Here is an 8,676-nt window from a genome sequence, read left to right as displayed (position 1 = left end):
TTTTTTTTATTTATATAAGAGTACTATAGCCATTGATAGGTCTATTCTTCATTATGTTTGCCAAGAAAGCTATAGTCATAATCACACTGTTTATTAATTTTGTGTTGCCTCCTCCTTACTGCCAGTTAAGGACAAATACATTCTCATCAATCATAAGTGGTTAAAATAATTCCCATCTTCACTCCCATTTTTTCTTTTGACTTTTGTGGCAAAGATCATGTTTCTGTTTTCCTAGTTTTTAATTTCATTAACTTTTGGTGGGTTTCTTTTTTTTCAGTCTTTGTACTAAGATCTCTCCCTTTGTAAACTTTTCACTTCCATTTCTGTCCATAATCATCCTCTGAGTTTGCAATTATAAGGTAATTATGAGGAATAGGAAGTTACTTTAGCCACACTATTCAGCTATAATTTAGAAAGGTCAATTACATAGGAAAATGATTAAGTTGTCCTGTTGATCTGAAGCATTGTTGTATTGCAAGTTGGTAAATGCTAGCACAGATAAGTATTTACCTAATTGGCTGTTTGCTGTAGATGTATAATGTGGCTGAAATAATCACATATTTTAAAACAGCTTGGTTATTTTAACTATCTCTTAAACATTTCAAATCGGAACTACCATTTTGGATTAAATCTCTGTCTTATAAATTCTGCTCACAGTAAACGGTTAGCAGAAAATGTCAATGTAGTATATTTTCTTTAATCATTTAATTTTTTTTCTTCTAATTATAAGATCATCTCAGCTAAAAATGGACAGTGTATATTTAAAATAAGTAGGATACTGAAACAAGTGAGGAAACAAAAGGGGGGCACCAGGTAAAGGGGAAAACACATATCACGGCAAACAATAATCATTGAGTGATCACACCATAAACCTTAGAGCTCGGGGGGAAAAAACAAGTTCTTAAAGATTGTCTAAAGGTTTCCTATTCCAAATAGAAAGCACTACAATAGACAAATGTGCTTCTACTTCCTAAGACTCATTAGACAACATTTATTTAATGGATAGGACACAAAGTGTTTCCATCCTGTTGAAACATACAGAGTAGATAGAAATGATGTAAGGGAGATCTTTGCCCAGAGCTCAAGTGATTTAGAGGCAGTAAGCAACATACTGAATTGCAGCTGGAAGCTAACTTCCAGCAGTAACACCAGCAAGCTGAAAGTAAATAGAGTTATCTAACTCTGATTAAGAAATGAAGATGATGTCCCTCCATCTTCAGATCATAATTACAACTGCCCCAAGACAAAAGCCAGGTCAAATGTATGACCACCAGGTTATGTTCAGTTCTCAGGAACTTGGCTCAGGTCTATGGTGGCCATGAATTTCTCAGCCACATCAGACCTAAGTCACGTGAGGGGAAGTTAGATTCCCTCAGAATTAATCAATCTCCACTGCTAACTCCGTGACTCAAGCAGTTCAGGGCAGCAATGTTACTGTGCAGGATATGCGTACTTGAATAATAGTTTCTGAGTGGAGAAGAACAGTATAGGATGCAGAGAAACGAGAAAAGTCCTGTTCACTTGGGGTGCTCCACAGATGGAATCTCTTCCCTCTTGACCAACGTGACAAATTGAGATCTACTGTGAATGGAGCTCTGCCTAGGTTTTTATTTGTGTTCTTATTTGTGTTAATATTGTATTGTGTATTTATCTTTTTTTTTATTAAATTTTTATGCCACCGATAGGTGAGTCTGGGTGGCTTACAAGCTTTAAAACAAGTAAAGAGTAATTAAAATATTAAAACATACAACTGCACAGATTTAAATATTATTAAAAGCTGTTCCAAACCCAAAAGTAAGAGAGCTAAGAAACAAATGGGATGGAGATAAGGTCTTCTTACCCCATCAGCCACCTCCTAATATGAAGCACCCCCCTTGGGAACCCAGGCTAACCAGCAAAGCCAGGTTTTAATATCCTTCCGGAAGGCCAAACAGGAGGGGGCAATTCTCACCTCCAGTGGTAGAATGTTCCATAGGGATAGGGCCACAGCAGAAAAGGCTCTTCTCCTTGACCCTGCCTGCTTTTGAAGGGTGACCCCAATGTGAGCACCTGGAGCTCTGAAAGAAAAAATAAAAATCAATTCAATAAAAATGTCCTACCTGTATCTCATCTTGAGATCCATATGAAGTATAAAGATTTCAATAAATAGATAAATAAAACTTGTTCCTTCATGAATGTGTCCAATTCCCATATAGACCCATCTGTATCAAATGGAGAGTCATCATATATTTGTAGGATGCAATACATGTCTAGTTTAACAAAGAGAAGGATGAGGGGGGACATGATAGCAGTGTTCCAATATCTCAGAGGCTGCCACAAAAAAGAGGGAGTGAAGCTATTCTCCAAAGCGCCTGAAGGCAGGACAAGAAGCAACGGGTGGAAACTAACCAAAGAGAGAAGCAAACTAGAACTAAGGAGAAACTTCCTGACAGTTAGAACAATTAACCAGTGGAACAACCTGCCTCCAGAAGCGGTAAATGCGCCAACACTGGAAGTTTTTAAGAAGAAACTGGACAGCCATTTGTCTGAAATGGTGTAGGGTTTCCTGCCTGAGCAGGGGGTTGGACTAGATGACCTCCAAGGTCCCTTCCAACTTTATCATTATTATTATTATTATTATTGTTGTTGTTGTTGTTGTTGTATTTTCTTTTTTAAAAACTAAAAAGTTCCAGCACTTTAGTTTTCCACATAGGAGAGGTATCCAGTCATTCTTACTTCCTACTGATTTATTACAGAGTTCAGCACAGAGTCTTAGAACAGCTAAGAAGCCATTAAATAAAATTAATACTAAAATATAATTATGATCATAAACAATTAAATGAGCCATAGCAATTTAAAATATCTTAAGGAAGCACCACTAGGCTGGAAAGCTTCTCACAGTATCAATTTTTCTCTGTTCCTACCTCTCCAAACAAGCATCTTGAATCCTAAGAACGCTCATCAAGGGATGATGCTCAGGAGTGTAGACAGTGTTGAAGTTGTAGTGGAAGAGGTAATTGCTTACAATTATGCTTCCCTGAACTCCTTTTTTATACTGACAACATGAAAATAACTAAATAACTTGCAATTATAATTTTAAATGTGTGTCGATCCAGATAAAAAGCCAAGAGTTTTTCTAGCCAGCCCCATCACAATATATTTTTTCTACATTTATTTCTACTATAGTATAAACCTTTTGTTATTCTGAAATATTATTCCTGCAGGAAGATAAAAAAATATTGGAAAAAATATATCTTATATCTATGTTTCTGTCCTTACAATTTCTAAGTGATATTTTTGTTTTTGAATTGGCAAAATAGGTTTTTTTTAGGATCTTGAAATTTGAAAACACTACTTTCCTCTGAAGTATGACAACACAACCTTCATTATCAATTCTAGCTGTGTTCCCACAGAGATAAGACTGCTGTTCAGAGAAATTAAATAGAAATTCTATCCAGAATATAATATCTCTAGGAATTTATATAAAGTCTCCTCTTAATTGTTATTATTTATGGCAACCCAGCCCCTCATCCATCAAAGGTAATGAGTGAATGAATCTTTAAGTGCTTATTTGAGAAGTTCAAAACATGTTATTACTATATAAACCAGCCAACTCAGTGATATACTGAGACAGAAAAAGCTATGCTGGCTAAGAATTCTTAGTAGTATAATTCCAACATATAAGAAATGGTAGATTAATCTAAAAGTCTAAATTACTTAGTCTTTTGCTATTTTCAAAAGAAAGAACATGGAGCTAATATAATGCTATAATTGGAAAAAAAGATTGACACTCTGAAAGTATGCTGGTGTTCTAATTTATAAATGCAGCTTTATCATAGTTAGCTTTCATTGTCTGATAGCTTTTAAAGGCAGTAAGCTATTATAAGCATTGAACCATTGAAAAGATGAACTTTTTGCTAGTCAGCTAGTATGTAGGAAGCACATCACAATAGAAATGGGGGACTTTAACTACTCTGACATCAACTGGAAGAACAAAGGCAAACTGGAGTCTTGGACTTTAAGAGAGCTAATTTCAATAAACTTAGAGAGAACTTGGGAAGGATTCTATCCTCAAGAGGAAAACAACCCAAGAAGCTTGGGAAACTTTGCAAAGTGAGATTATAAAAGCCCAGTATAGCACAACAATGAAGAAGAAAAATAACAGCTCTCAAAAGAAATAGGCATGACTGCATAAAGAACTATCTGATTAATTGAAAGACAGAAAGAACAAGTATAAAAAATAGAAAGAGGGGCACATAACTAAGGCAGAATATCAGCAAATAGCTCGAGCCTGCAAAGATGAAGCGAGGAACACTAAGGCTCAAAATGAACTAAGGTTTGTGACAAAAGTCAAAAATAACAAAAAAAAAGCTTCTTTCAACATGTAAAAAGCAAGAAAAAAAATAAAGGAAACAATTGGTCCATTAATGGGAGAAAGTGGCAAGAAGGTGACAAGCAACAGCGAGAAAGCAGAACTGCTTAACTCGTTTTTGCATCCATCTTTACACAAAAGGAAAAAAAACAGTCCAACCTATCAAAAACAATACCATAAAAAAAAAGATTAGGAATACAAGTTAAAATAGGCAAGAAAATAGTACGTGAGCACCTGTCCACCCTAGACGAGTTCAAATCACCAGGACCAGGTGGATTACACCCCAGGGTTCTGAAGGAACTGGCAGACATGATCTCAGAACTACTGAACTATATTCTTTCAAAGATCCTGGAGCACTAGGGAACTACCAGAGGACTGGAAAAGAACTGATGTAGTTCCCATCTTCAAAAAAAGGGAAAAAATAGACCCAGGAAATTACAGACCTATCAGCCTGACCTCAATACCTGGGAAGATTCTGGAAAAGATAATCAAGCAATGAATCAGCGAACAGCTAGAGGCAAATAAAATCATAACCAAAAGCCAACGTGTATTTGTCAAAAACAGATCATGCCAGACAAATCTTATTGCATTCTTGGGCCAGGTGAAAAAATTAGTGGACCAGAAGAATATTGTGGATATAATTTACTTGGACTTCAGTAAGACATTTCATAAAGTAGACCACAACCTACTACTAGATAAGCTAGAAAAATGTGGGTTAGACAGCATCACCACCAAATGGACTCATAATTGGCTGACCAACTGCACTCAACGTGTAGTCGTCAATGGAACTGGAGGGAAGTATTCAGAAGGTTCTGTTTTAGGCTGAGTACTCTTCAAAATCTGTATCAATGATTTGGATGAGGGGATAGATGGGGAACTTATCAGATTTGCAGATGACACCGAGTTGGCAGGAATAGCCAACAGTCCAGAAGATAGGCTTAAGATACAGAAGGATCTTGACAGACTTGAAAATCTAACAAAATGAAATTCAGTGGCAAAAAAGTAAGGTTCTACATTTAGGCAAGAAAAAACCAAGTGCACAGGTATAGTATAGGTGGTACCTGGCTCAATTGTAGTGCCCTGGGGGGGATAATATGTTAAGACTCTGGAAAGAGTACAGAGAAGAGCAACAAAGATGATTAGGGGACTGGATGCTAAAATATATAAAGAACGGTTGCTGGAATTGGGTATGTCACGTTTAATGAAAATAAGAACTAGGGGGTGACATGATAGCAGTGTTCCAATATCTCAGGGTTGCCACAAAGAAGAGGGAGTCAAGCTATTCTCCAAAGCACCTGAAGGCAGGGATAGATGGAAACTAATCAAAGAGAGAAACAACCTAGAACTAAGGAGAAATTTCCTGACAGTTAGAACAATTAATCAGTGAAACAACCTGCCTCCAGAAGTTGTGAATGCTCTAACACTGGAAATTTTTAAGAGGAGACTGGACAACCATTTGTCTGAAATGGTATAGGATTTCCTGCCTGAGCAAGGGGTTTGACTAGAAGACCTCAAGGTCCCTTCTAACTCTATTATTGTTGTTATTGTTGTTGTCGTCATCTTAAAGTAAACAAATTTGAACCTAGTTAGAAACTTGTTTCGGAAACTAATAGGAAATACCATCAATGTGGAAAATGAAGTAGATAATCACAAACCACTTTACCAAGACACTCTACAGGGATATGTTCACATAATATATTTAACCATACTCTAATGTATCTTGGTTTTCAGGAAGTATGAAAATCAAACAAGTCATGGCAATTGGTGGCTGAATTCATATCAAACCACTTTATGGAATGGTAATTCATTTCTGTCAAGGTTGAGGACACCAGGGTGGATTGATTATTATATTTATTTTCATGTATTTATTTTTCTTTGTTGGCTAAGTTCATGGGACTTTGTAAACAGAGCTGGAATCATTATGGAGTCTGTATAGTATATAAAACTACCATATATAGATAAGATATAAAAAATAGCATCCACAAACATTGATGGCTTTGCTACTGCATATCTGTGCACAAATGTGGTTTGTAGACCATAAAATGCCGCTGGGATGCCTGAGGCAGATATCTCTCCAAGCCAAGAGTATAGTGGCTCATTTCATACTGAATAGGAAGCCATAAATCACAGTGAGGGGTCCTTGGTGCTCTCCGAGCTTGGATGTTTTCTTGCAGCTGTTTCATTACCCAAACTAGGTAACAACATCAGTGCTAGTCATGAATCACAGTTCACACATCTTAATGGATGAGTATATATACCATAGTAAACCCAACCCAGATTATGGCTTCGTGCAGTGTGCAAATATATATAACTAATGTGCACTTTTTATTCTGTAAATAGCAGCCATTGAGGAAGGCTGAGCAGCACTGGGACTGTAGAAGATAGGAAGGAGGTATTTTAGTCTTGTCTTCCATGTTAGAATGACTCCTGGGGGCTTCTTTGGAAAAACAAATGGTAACTTTTCAGAACAATTTTTGTTGGGTAGGTTGGGAAAGTATTCTCTCACAATCATTGTGGCATACATATCTCAACTTTTCAGTTATTAAGAAAAAAGCATTAGGTTAACATTAGGTAGATAGATAGATAGATAGATAGATAGATAGATAGATAGATAGATAGATAGATAGATAGATAGATAGATAGATAGATAGATAGATAGATAGATAGATGTAGTAGTAGTAGTAGTAGTAATAATAATAATAATAATAATAATAATAATAATAATAATAATAATAATAATAATAATAATAATAATAATAATAAAGTTGGAAGGGATCTTGGAGGTTATCTAGTCCAACCCCCTGCTCAGGCAGGAAACCCTATACCAGGGGTAGGCAACCTCGGCTCTTTTATGACTCATGGACTTCAACTCCCAGAATTCCTGAGTCAGCTATGCTGATTCAGGAATTCTGGGAGTTGAAGTCCACGAGTCATAAAAGAGCCGAGGTTGCCTACCCCTGCCCTATACCATTTCGGACAAATGGCTGTCCAGTCTCATGGATAGATAGATAAAAAATAGATTATAATATGGTTTTAATATTCTAGTAAAGCAAAAATGCCTTAAAGCTGCATCAAATTACTTAAGAACACCTTAAAAGTACACTATGCATTGCATACATTACAGCTTGTATAAATACAGACATGTATTTCTGTTTTTAATTAAATGTGACAGCTGCCAATAGAATTCTAGATATGATTGGATATCTGAGATATTATTGCTGGAATATTTTTTAACAATCTGTTTCCATTGTCTATGCAAATGTTCTTCCAGATTAGCCAGCCAGGATATAAAAATTAAAATTCTTTTGGTTTTTTTCATAATGGGTGAGTAAGCTTTGACCATTTAAAATCTCTCTTTTCTCCCTCTTTTGCCCAGCTTGCTCACCCCCTTCTCCCCATTATGACAGTTATTATTTTTCCATTCACAGCAAAACTATTCACATCAAGGTAATTGATGATGAGGAGTATGAAAAAAGCAAGACTTTCTTCATTGAGCTGATGGGTCCTCGAATGATGGATATGAGTTTACAGAAAGGTGTAGTACTGGCTCTCCCAACTAACATTAACACTCTTCTTTCCTCTTTCTCTTATTTCCTACCTTTTTTTCTCGCTATCAGTGGCCTCTTTTTTTAATTTTCCAATTGCTCTATCCTTAACACTGCTGTACCTGCACAGCTTGTCACATGGTACTGATGGAAGTTAGCAAGATGGTGCTTTGTTTAGCTGAAAATGCAGTATTTGTGTGTGTGTGTGCTGATGTGACTGAAAGATATCAATGCATATTCTTGAAATAACAGGGCATTGGAGTTTTCAAATCCATCTTCAACCCTACAGAAATAGGCTATAGAGCTCAACACTGCAGCATGATGCAAACGTATATGCATATTGGAAGTCTTCCAGCTCAACCTGCACATAGGACTCTGCTTTTGGCATACCTATCATTGTCCCAAGATCTGCACACTAATAGTAGTTTCTTGCCTTGCAAAAGAAAATGATTATTCATTTTTCTGTACAAAACAAGATATTTTATGAATCAATTGACCAACATGCTATAACAAATCATTCTTCTCTTCCTATAAACTCATTTGGCATTTTAAATTCAAATCCATGCCGGTTCAATGTACCATGGAAGGGGACTAAATATTTCTTCTAATTAGAAGCTATTTATTTAGAGATAGAGTTGGCAGAGAGATAATGACTTGGCTCAGTTCCTCCAATAGCGGCATATATATAGTTGAACAGAGATTTGAAATTGGTCTTCTCACATGGGCTGATCACTACTGCACACCCTTCAATACTCGTGTGTTGTCTCTAGATGGCCTGTC

Source organism: Protobothrops mucrosquamatus, unplaced genomic scaffold (genome assembly GCF_001527695.2).
Source record: "Protobothrops mucrosquamatus isolate PMUCROS unplaced genomic scaffold, P.Mucros_1.0 scaffold1044, whole genome shotgun sequence".
NCBI lineage: Eukaryota > Metazoa > Chordata > Lepidosauria > Squamata > Viperidae > Protobothrops > Protobothrops mucrosquamatus.
This window is presented reverse-complemented; position numbering follows the sequence as displayed.